Source organism: Cricetulus griseus, unplaced genomic scaffold, assembly GCF_003668045.3.
Source record: "Cricetulus griseus strain 17A/GY unplaced genomic scaffold, alternate assembly CriGri-PICRH-1.0 unplaced_scaffold_2, whole genome shotgun sequence".
Classification (NCBI taxonomy): Eukaryota; Metazoa; Chordata; class Mammalia; order Rodentia; family Cricetidae; genus Cricetulus; species Cricetulus griseus.
The window spans coordinates 7,044,564-7,056,445 of NW_023276919.1; positions in this window are offsets into that span (position 1 = coordinate 7,044,564).

Below are 11,882 nucleotides of genomic sequence, written 5' to 3' on the forward strand. Positions count from 1 at the left end.
TAAAAGCATGAATTTGCATAAATTGCAACAGTCCATGAGCTAGAAACTGATTTTTAATCAGCTTCCTGAAAACTGAGCAAAGGCAATCGCCCATGAATCATTGTTCTGAAACAACCAATTAAACTGTTGCTTGGTGTAAGCACATGTATCATACTTGGTTCTCTCCTAAAATACATCCTAGACTTCATATGGCGTTTCTGTGCCATGCAGCCTACTGTTTTAAAATAAGGGTTTAATACTTAGGCTGGTGAGACTGGTAGGTGTAACCACCATAATGGTTCCTTCTGCTATAGAACAGAAGATGGACTATGCTTTGTGGGGAGCACATAAGCTTCCCATGATTTTGCATAGTCAATATATCTGATGATGCTGCATTGCCACCTCTAATAATAGAACTTGTCTACCTTCTTATTTAGGCGTCTGGATATATTGGGATCACTACCTCCATATGGAAACTTATTTAAAGGATTTAAATCATCATTAGATGCTACCCCAAAAAGGTATTCAACCATTGAATATTTTTTAACAACTTTTAACAAAAATTGTGAATTATCCTTTCTAATAGTTATCTATTAAGTCTTAATTCCTTTAGAATACAACTTATATCCCAAACAATTTTTGTGATTTATTTAAAGTTTCTGAGTAGCCTTTTCTAATCTAACCTTCAACGCTGACAGGCTGATAAGACCTCATTTGCATCTTAGCTGATCTGGTCTAATTTGTATTACAAAGACACATTCAAGCTGTGAATCTAACAGGTTGGCTTTCTCCTCAGGCTTCTTTTTACAAACCTTTTTAAAAATCATATATCAACTTTTACTTTCTAAAGTTTCCTTTTTTAACCATAAAAATTTAGGAAGATCTGTATCCTCTCCTCTGCCAAATATTTTTGACTATATTAAAGTAGTTTTGATAATATTTTAAAAAATATATTCGAGGCAATGTAAATATCTCTGTAATCTTATCCAAGGCAATTTAGGCATTTCCATTCATCCGCATTCATAAATTCACAATCATGTCACGCATCCAGGTGTGGCCAAACCATTCATTCATATCTCGCATACATCTCGAATTTCTCCTTTTGTGTAGGTTATGATCAGTTTGTAGAAAAGAAAAATCCCTAATTGAAATTTCTCCTAACACAGTAGCTATAGTCAATCCTTGAAATATGAGCATCCAAAATTTGAACAGATCTAAGCTTACATACGTTGATATGTTGCCCTTTCTTCTCTATAAATCTCAAAACAGTTTCTGTCTGGCTTTATCAATAGCATTATATACATTTGACTAGGCATCAGCCATGAAGGCAGTTCCCAAAGCTATAAGTTACCTCAAGGAGCCTCAGGATGTCTGCCACCCTTTCAGCCATTTTGTCCAGCCTGCCGCAGACGCCGACACAAGGTGGCATCGAGCCAGTGGATGAGGGCCGGAAGACTGAAGCTGCTGCCAAGATTGACCTTGGCCTTAGCTCGACCTTTGCCCTCTGAGCTGCTGGAAAATCTGTGGCTGTATTTTGGGCACAAGCCTGATACCCTATTTTCTCTTTTGTTGGGACTCTGTCTGACATGGTGCCTTTCCTGAACATGTCTAAAGCAACCTCTAGAAGGCTCTGTGCATTTCTTTCTCCCTTTGCCTTCCTTGTTCTGTAGGAATAACATATTATTAAATGAAGTTCCTGTAAGGCAGCCACCATCACTAATCCCTGAGTGTAAGCTATGTCCATATCTGAAAAATTCTTAATGAACTTGCCCACATCTGTCCTCCTCCTGTCAGGCTTTAGCTTGGCCTGGCATGCAGTACCAGCATTCTGTTAAGCTATCTGTTTCACAATCAAAGTTCTAACATCTGTGTCTCTAACCTTTTTGTACAATGTCTACACAGGCTTAGAAACCAATTCTGAACTAACTCCCTAGTCCTTGCCTGCTCTCTATAACAAACCTCCTCCTCCTGACCTGCAGGCCTTGGTTACCCACTTTCAATTTCCTTGGGGTGAGGCTTCTACAGCAATATTCCCTATTAGACTCTGGGTAAAAATTACCGTTGGTCCATACTGGACATAAGCCAATTTTAGTTCCTTGAGCTGTTTGAATTTTACCATTGAGTATTTGCCTCTGTGTATTTCCAGTTAAAATGGAGGAAGGAGGTGAAGAATTCTGCATCTTAGTACTTATTAACTATCTCTTCCTGCTCATCCCAATCACTTGTCCTGTATTTTCTTTAGCATCCAGCTGCTCCTTAGTAGGTGAAGAGTTTTTTGTTCTCCATTGCATTCTTAACATCTCCCAAGGGCGTTGGTGAATGCAAGGCCAAACTTTGTCTTCGCAAGTCCCTGCCCAACTCAAAACACTGCGTCACAGCAGTGGTGGCTTTTGCAAGCAGGAATGGTCCTTTTAAAACTCTTAAAATTCTAAAATCTCCTGTACTTGCTTTCACTTTGTTTTAGGTCTCCTGGCTATTAAACTGTATCCAAGTAAATAAAAATACAATCATCTGACTAACAATTACCTGCCTGATTTCTCTAACTATATACATTTTATTTTCAAGGATTACTTACTTCTCTTTACCATCTGGCTAATATTCCTGTTTCATATTTGCAATTAACTGGATTTTTCATTCCGGAGTTTAACACACTACATTTTACCATTTTATCATCTGACTGATATTTCAGTCTCACATCTACTTTGTTCACCTTCTCTTATTTAAAGGTTAAATAACCCACATTTCCTATTTTTGTCAGCTGCCGGGTAATGTTTTCCTATTTGTGCACATTCTATTTCTTTAAGGGTTAAATAAACCACTTTATCTTTTTTCGTCAGCTGCCAGCTGACATCTTCCTATTTTATACCACAAATATCTCTTTCCTATTTTTACAATTATATATAGTTTTGTTCCTTACTTAACGCTGTTCACTCACTACATGTGACTACTTCTTTCTTCTTTTTTCTGTGCGTGCTTCTTCTCCGACTGGTTTGACCCTGATGACTATCTCTTCGAAGTATCCATGCCTCTGCCTTGCCCATTGCTTCCTTTGTGTCCTTTTCTTTGTGGTGTCCATGGCTTCTTCCACCATTCTCAGGCCCCACGCTCAGGCGCCATTTTGTTGTGGACCTGGCCATCTCAGCCCTAAGCCACTGCTGCTATGAGGTTCTGCCTGAGTGGAGGAGCATGGGCTGGGAACCTCCTAGCAACCCAGTGGCGATAAAGACCAAACGCAGGCATCTTGTCATCCTTAGAGAGCTCTCAGTTTCATGCTGTAAAACTAGAGTCTCTTGTTCATTTAGCATGTTCTTGGCTGTTTCTTAAGCATGCTTCTATGGCTGCGAGGAGGCCATTTTTGTCCTTCTGTTGACTCCTCTCTGCTAGCTGGCCCTCACTTTCTCTCCTCACTTGTTACTTACACACCTAGCCCCTCTGCCCAAATGCAGGCCTATTCAAATGCTTTGTTCTGTAGAGATGCAAACTAGGAGACATTCTTACACTAAGGCTATGCTGAACAATAGCAGACTTGCTCAAAATTACTACTACAATAGTGGGCTGGAGCTCCGGGGTGCTCCTGTTTAGTGAACCTGGAGGCTGGACCTCAAGACATTCTATAACATAACTATTTTGGTCCCCCACACTCTCTGACCACAGGTAGAATAATTGGTAGCACATGGGCAGCTAATACTTTAAGATAATATTTGACTGAATAAATACGAAGAAATGGCAAGGAGGGAGAAATCCATCAACTCATCAAAGAATTCATGAGACATCCCAAAATCATTCTTGCATATTATAATGTAGGATGCCATATCTAGTATTAGAGCTATCAAATATAAATCAAATTATAACAAGTTCAAAGATCAAACAATATGATCACTTGGACAAACTACATACCAACAAAAAATAAGAAGAATTTGAGAACAGGTAAGACTCAAAATGTAGAGATAAGTAATCTTTTCAGACATTTGAAATGAAAAATTGTCCTGTGGAGACCCTCAAGCTTGTCCACATGAATCAAGGACATTGTTAACACTATTGGTTTCATACACTGAGGTTTATATAGAAAGAATATATAATGTCTCCTTCCACAGAGGGGGTAGTCTTTCTAGAGATCTCACCAAAAATTTCAAAATGGATCAAGTTGCCTCTGTAGGCTCATGGCATAGGAAATGGAACCTTGTTCTTGGGTTATAAAATGTATTCCCCAAACAAATCTACTAGGAATCTAGAGAAAAGTATCACTGTTGGTGCTTTTACATTGGAATATATGCAAGCATGGGTATCAATTTTGTTATCTATATTTGCTTTTACCTAGTCTGCCTGTTTACCAAGGCATATGTCACTGTACAAACATTGTGAAATTCTTTGAACCCCTATAATGGTTCCAAGAAGCCACATGACGGTGTAATACAGTATTACCATTAGATAGTTTACTCTCCCAAAAGATATTTTACTCTCCATTGTATATGCTTAGATACCAGCATGTATTGAGGGGAGTTTTCTGTCATTGAAACCTATGGTGGTTAAAAAACTATGGACCAAAGTGAAGAGTGCAGATTCCAGGGCAGGTGTGACAAAATCCAAAATAGTTTCACAAGAGAAAGCAAAAACACAGTCGCCCAGTTTCTTTGGTGGACAGATTTGGGAGTAAATCAAATTATAACAAGCAAGGATTCTAATGAGATAATACACAAGGGAGGAGCTTCTCTGTGTCCCCTTCATACATTCTCCATAGAGTCACATCTAGAGTCCCTTGATGTTTCTGGCCTCTCTATAATCACTCCTACCTGGGATCTCCAATGGTCTGGAATTTTGTGGCCTATACTTGAACTTGAGGCCACATATTACTGGTGTGAAAAGTTAGTTTTGTAAAGCCTGGTTGGAGGCAGACTGAGCCATCCAACATCTGCCACCACTCCTATCTTGGACTTGCACCAACTGGAAGAGGTGACTGGCCTTTTCCTACCTAACTTTTCCTGTCTAAGTCACCTGTCTGCAAACCCCAGTCATATCTAACCAAGGAGTCACACAGAGAGCCATCTAGTATTTGCCACTATTGAAGCCTTGGACCAAACTGCACCCACCAAGATAGAGCTTTAGACCTATAACCTCCAAGAGAGGGAGAGAACCCATCTGTAACTGCTGGAATAAGTGATGGGAAGATGACAGTATAAGCAAACGTTCAACCATAGAAAGACTATTATGACACCACCAGAGTCTTGGGAATCTACACCAGCAATTATCTGTCTTGTAGTCCTGTCCAGTGGTGATAGTGGGTTGTTCAAGTCTCCCACTATAAGTGTTTGAGGTTTGATGTGAGATTTGAGTTTTAGTAATGCTTCTTTTACAAATGTGGATGCCTCTGTATTTGGTACATGTCAGAAGCCAGCCTTGGTGACACCCCATGCCTAGCTAGCCTAGCATCCCACTCCTCAGGTTCTGGGACCTGGCCTGAGAAGCAACTAACACCTTCCCCCATTTCCTTAGTTAGTGCTTGAGATAAATATAGGAGATTCTGGATACCTGGCCTGAGAAGCAACTAACACCTATTCCTTCCCCCACTTCCTTAACACAGGAGATTCTGGATACCCGCCTGAGAGCAATTAATTCATCCCTCCCCCCACCTCCTTTTTCTCTGCTTCCTGCTTTCTCTATAAAAACCCCTTGTAATAATCAATAAAGGGGGCCTTGACAATGGAATCTGCTTGGTCCTGCTCTTTCTTTCCCGCCTATTATTTGCAGGCGTGATCCACCTTGGACTCATGAATTACTGGAGCCCTGAGGGACAGGGTAGGTGGCGCCCAAATGTGCGGCTCGAGGTACAGATTCTTCGCCGAACGGAGACCCCCCTCCCAAGGAAACCTCGGTAGTGCACACCGACAAGGAAGTTCTGCTCACCGGATTGCTATGGACGCTGGTAGGGGAAAAGTTCTCACCGCTCATGAGTGACTGATTCCCTGATAAGTCCCCCCTCATTCCGTTCGATAATATGGGCCAAATTGTCTAAGGAAGTCAAACACTTCCTTTTGGGAAAGAGGAGTTTGAGTAAAATGTAAGGACTTGATTCAGTTTTTGCCCTTTTGTCAAAAAAATAAAAAAAAATTTCCATGGGTCATTTTAGAAAGCCCAGACATTCATCCCTAACTTGGAAAAAGGTCGGAGAAGGACCTTAACAGATTGCTCATAGAAAAGGGACCTGAGGCAGTTCCCTCACAGATTTTTAGTTACAGGCCTTGAGCCTCATTCTCCTAAAAACCTTAAAAATTACCCTGTCTTTAGTTCAAACCCCAAACTAAAAACAGATAGTAGAACCCTAGACTGCTCAAGTACAGGAGATTTCAGAGTTTAAAAGTTTTAAAAGGATCCTTCCCGCTTACAAAAGCCACTGCCATGATGCAGCATTTTGAGTTGTACAGGGGCTTGGGAAGACATAGGTACGGCCTCGAATACACGCAGGACCTTGGGAAATTCTAGGAATGTAATGAAGAACAGAAACCTCTGGGCATACTTAGGGGCAGCTGGAGAGTAAAAAATATACAAGACAAATGATTCGGATCAACAGGGAAAAACAGTTAATAAGTACCAAAATGGAGAGTCTTCACCTCCTTTCATTTTAATCTAGAAATGCAGAAAGGCAAATACTCAATGGTAAAATTCAGCAAGAGCTAAGAGAATTGGAAATTTTTGGGAAAATTGACTACAGGAGATAAGAAATTTACAGGTTTGCTTGGATCAGAGAGAATGGCTCAGGGGAACATAGCAGGATACATGTGCCAATATCATTCAAACAGCCCTAGGAACTATTAATGGCTTGTGTCTAATATGGACCGATGGCCATTTTTACCCAGACGATGGTAAAGAATATAGCTGTGGAAGCTCTGCCCCCAGGGGATTGGAAGCAGATAGCCAAAGCCTGCCTGTCTGGGGGAGATTATCTGTCATAGAAGACAAAGTTTACAGACCAATGTCAGGTTACAGCTAAAAAAAATAGTGCTCAAGGACTTCCTATTTCTTATGAGATACTCACTGGTAAATGGGAGTACAAAAATATAGATCAACAATTAATTTTTGAGCTATCAATATACACACAGATTGCTGCGGTGGCCAGAAGAGCTTGGAATAAACTTCCAGCTGCTGGGGCGCATGCGGAGGATTTGGCAAAAAATCAGGCAGAAACCTAGGGAGTTAATTGAGAATTGATTACTAAGCCTATATGGAATTTTACAAAAATGTTAGAGACACAGATGTTGGGAACTTTGATTATAATATAGCTAGCCTATGATAATGTTGGTAATACATGCCAGACCACGCTAAGGCCTCACAGGAGGAGGACTGATATGGTGAGTTCATTAAGAATTGTACAGGTATGGACCTAGCTTACACTCAGGGATTATCGATGATGGCTGCCTTACAGGAAATTCAGTTAAAACTAAGTTATTCCTACACAGAAAGCAAGGTACAGGGAGGAAGAAATACATAGAGCCTTCTAGAGGTTGCTTTGGGCATATTCAGAAAGAGCTCCACGTCAGACAGAGTCCTAACAAAAGAAAGAATTAGGGATCAGGCTTGTGCCCAAAATACAGCTGCAGATTTTTCAGTGGATAGTCGAGCTAAGGCCAAGGTCAGCCGTGGCAGCACCCACGGTCTGCCGGCACTCAGCCAGCGGCTTGGTACCCCTCATGCTGGCGTCTGCAGCAGGCTAGACAAAATGGCTGCTGGGGAGTCGGACAGCCTGCCTCCTCCGGGTAACTTACAGCCTTGGCAGGTGCCACCATGGTTGATGGCTAATTAATATATATATAAATGCTATTGATACAACCAGACAGAAACTGTTTTTGAGACTTATAGTGAAGAAAGTACAACGTATTTGAGCTTAGAATTGTTCAAATTTTGGATGCTCATATTTCAATGATTGGCTATAGCTGCTATGTTAGAAATTTCAATTAGGGATTTTTCTTTTCAACAAATTGATCATAACCTAGGCAAAAGGAGAAATGTGAGACATATGCAAGTTTTGGATGAACGGTGTGGCCACACTTGGATTCGTGATGTGATTGTCAATTTATGAATGCGGATGAATGAAAATGCCTAAATTGCCTTGGATATGATTAGAGAGATATTTACATTGCCTCAGATATTGTTTTAAAAATATCAAAATCACTTTAACATTGCCAAAAGGAGCATCCAATCAGTCAGTTAATGTCTTAGCAGGAAAATTTTTGATTTCAGCCCTAGGAGACAGTCAATTAAAAAGTTAGCAAAAGCCTATAGCGTTAGCTTAGAGATATGAGGATTTTATGGATGATTCTGTAAAATTTGGCAGATGAGAGGATATAGGCCTTACTATAATTTTATGGTTTAAAAAGGAAATCCAGAAAATTGAAGTTGATAAATGATTTTAAATAAAGGGGTTTATAAAAAGCCTCAGGAAAGAGCCAACCTGTTAGATTCACAGCTTAAATGTGTCTTTACATATGCAAATTTAAGCCAGGTCAGCCAAGTTGCAAATGAGTTCTTATCAGCTTGTCAGCTTTGAAGGTTAGATTAGAAAAGGCTACTCAGAAACTTTAAATAAACCTGGAAAATTATTAAAAGTCATATGTTATATTCTAAAGAAATTAAGGCTTAATAGATAACAATTGGAAAAGATAGTTTAAAATCTTTAAATAAATTTTTTAGAAATTGTTATAAAATATTCATTGGTTAAGTACATTTTTGGGACATCTAATGATGATTTAAATCCTTTAAGTAAGATTCTATAAGGAGATAATGATCCAGATATACCCAAACAGCTAAGTAAGAAGGTTCTATAATTTGAGGAGGCAATTCAGCATCATCAGATATATTGACTATGCAAAACAATTGGAAACTTATGTACTCCCTACAAAGCATAGTCCTACTTCTGGTTTATGGCAGAAGGAACCATTACTATGGTTGTGCCTACCCGTCTTACCAGCCTAAATATTTTAAACCCTTATTTTAAAGCATTAGCCTACATGATACAGAAATGCCATATAGATTTTAGAAATTAGTTTAGGAGAAAACCAAGTATGATACATGTCTCCTACTCTAAGCAACAGTTTAATTGGTGGTTTCAGAACAATGAGTCATAGGCGATTGCCTTTGCTCAATTTTCAGGAAGAATTGATAATTTCTAGCTCATGGACTGTTACAATTTACACTATGAATTCTTTTGTATTTCCAAAATTGTAAAAAGCAGTCCTTTAAAAAAATGCTATGTTAATTTTTACCAGTAGTCTATTGGGAGAGTTACTTACATAGGTTTTTAATAGAAAGAAATAGATAGAACAGACAGCTCTGGCTTCAGCTCAAATAATCAAACTACAAGCTGTTGCAATAGTCCTACAGATCCTGGTAAATAATTCATTTACTTTGGTATACTGACAGTCGCTATATATTTAAGGCTTATAAGGTAACAGAAAGAGTCCCATACACAGGGTCTAGTAATAGTCAATCAGAATATTATTTAAACAAATTCAAAATGTTATTCACCTAAGAATTATCATGTTTATGGGTCACAATGGGAACCTATTAAATAGGCCTTTCCCTGATTACTAGCCAAATGGAATGAATTATCTAATTAACAAAATTGGTTGATTTGCCTTAAATAGAAAAAAGCTCGACAGGCTTGTAACTTTTCTTCATCATAATAGCAAGTCTAAGTAAGAAATTTGGCTTAACCAGAGAGACTGCTGGTCAAATCATCAAACAATGTAGAAAATGTCCACAATATGGCTATGGCTAATTTAAGGATAAATCCTTAAGGCCTGCTCCCCAATCATTTATGGCGAATGCATGTGACTCACATTACAGAGTTTGGCAAGTTAAAAATGTGCCACTCCACAAACAGGAGAAGCCACCAGGCAAGTTATAAGTCACTGTTTAAGATGTTTTGCTTACATGGGAGTGCCAAAAGTTATAAAAACAGATAATGAGTCTGGATATACTAACAAAGCTTTCCAGCAATTTTGTGCTTAATTCCTGAGACCCGTGCTACCTGAACAGCCCTTGTGGCCTAGTCCCGCCCAATGCACGTGGACTGCCTGCCGAGCCCGGGCTAGCAACAGGGACAGCTGGGCCTTTGGTGACGCGGAATTCCACTGACTGTAGTTCCACACTTCTGTAGACATGAGGCAAGCCCACAGCCCAGGTAGCGGTGGCTCCTGAGCCGGCAGGGACGCACAGGCCGGGGCCGATGGCACGCCTATAGTCCCAGCTACTCGGGAGGCTTAGACAGGAGTTCTAGGCTACAATATACTATGTCTGCACTAAATTTGGCATCAATATGATGACCTCCAGAGAGCGGGCTGCCACCAGGTTGCCTAAGGAGGAGGAGTTCTATAACATGCATTGTCTGTGCTAAATTTCCTCAAGTATGATGCTACAGAAAAATCAGTCTTGGATAGCCTCTGGCATCCATGAACGGGCCAAAAGTAAGCTCAAGCCTTATAGAAAGATCCCCCAACTTACAAATGGCATGAACCAGATTCGGTCCTCATTTGGGGAAAAGGACATGCATGGGTTTTTGTTACTCAGGTCAATAATTCTAGATGGTTGCCTGAATGCCTTTTTAATCCACCCAGGAGAAGCCCCTGAGAAGCCTTCTAATACTGCTTAATTCTAGATAAAAGATGCTGTCTTTTTGGCTACTTGTGTGTTCCCACCTTCGATTGCCATTGCTGCTGGAAGCCCTTATCAGATCTACAACTACACCTGGATGATCCTCAACTGAGCCAGTGATGCTGCCAGTGCTTCACAACTATTTCGACCACTCCCTCTTATTCCCCCATCATAGTTGACTTATGTGTTTTAGCCTTAGGGGCCTCTCCAGACTAGGGAACCCCTGACCATTTTTGCCCCTAGGAGCTCCCTCTTCCGCTGACCTTATTCTCTCCTTAATTAACCCTACTGTTCAGGCCCCTCATCAAGCCAACCACTCCCTTATGGAGGATTGTTGGGTCTGCTATTCTTCCACCCCTCCCTTTTCTGAGGGAATTGCAGGCATTTAATTCCTACCTTGCCTGTTCTACTAGATTGATTACTTAAACTGTCACTTTTACCTTTTCAAAAACTAAACAGATTCATTCTCAGATTGACACCATCCTCAAAAACCAGATTTGGTCCACTACCATTGCCTGGAGGCCTTAGATTCTGAGCTGCCTGACGACAATAACCCTCCCCCCAGTCCTAAAGGACTGGATTTTTCAGGCCTTGAACATCGAACCTCCAGATTTCCTTGGCCTTGGAGCCGTCCATGATGCCGTGATGCCGCAAGCCAGATGCCGACCCTTCACAGCAGCTGTAGCGTCCTCCATGAAGGGTTTAGTGTGAGACTGACCCCCAGATGCCCACTCCAAAGCACTCCCGAGCTGCTAGCCTTATGAAGGGCCATCGGAGTGCTGGGTACATATGCATCTCACGTAACCTAAGACAGAGGCACTACCCCTCAGTGTCATATAAATGACAATATCATAAAACATAGGGTCCTGGATGTGGGTGCCCCTCACGTAGCCTAAGCCAGATGCTCTATTTTATTATACTTAGTAGGGGGAGATGTCAGAAGCCACCCTTGGCGACCCCCCATGCCTAGCTAGCCTAGCATCCCACCCCTCAGGTTCAGGGGCCTGGCCTGAGAAGCAACTAACACCTTCCCCCATTTCCTTAGTTAGTGCTTGAGATAAACACAGGAGATTCTGGATACCTGGCCTGAGAAGCAACTAACACCTATTCCTTCCCCAACTTCCTTAACACAGGAGATTCCGGATACCTGCCTGAGAGCAATTAATTCATCCCTCCCCCACCTCATTTTTCTCTGCTTCCTCCTTTCTCTTTAAAAACCCCTTGGTTTCAATGAAGTGGGCCTTGACAATGGAATCTGC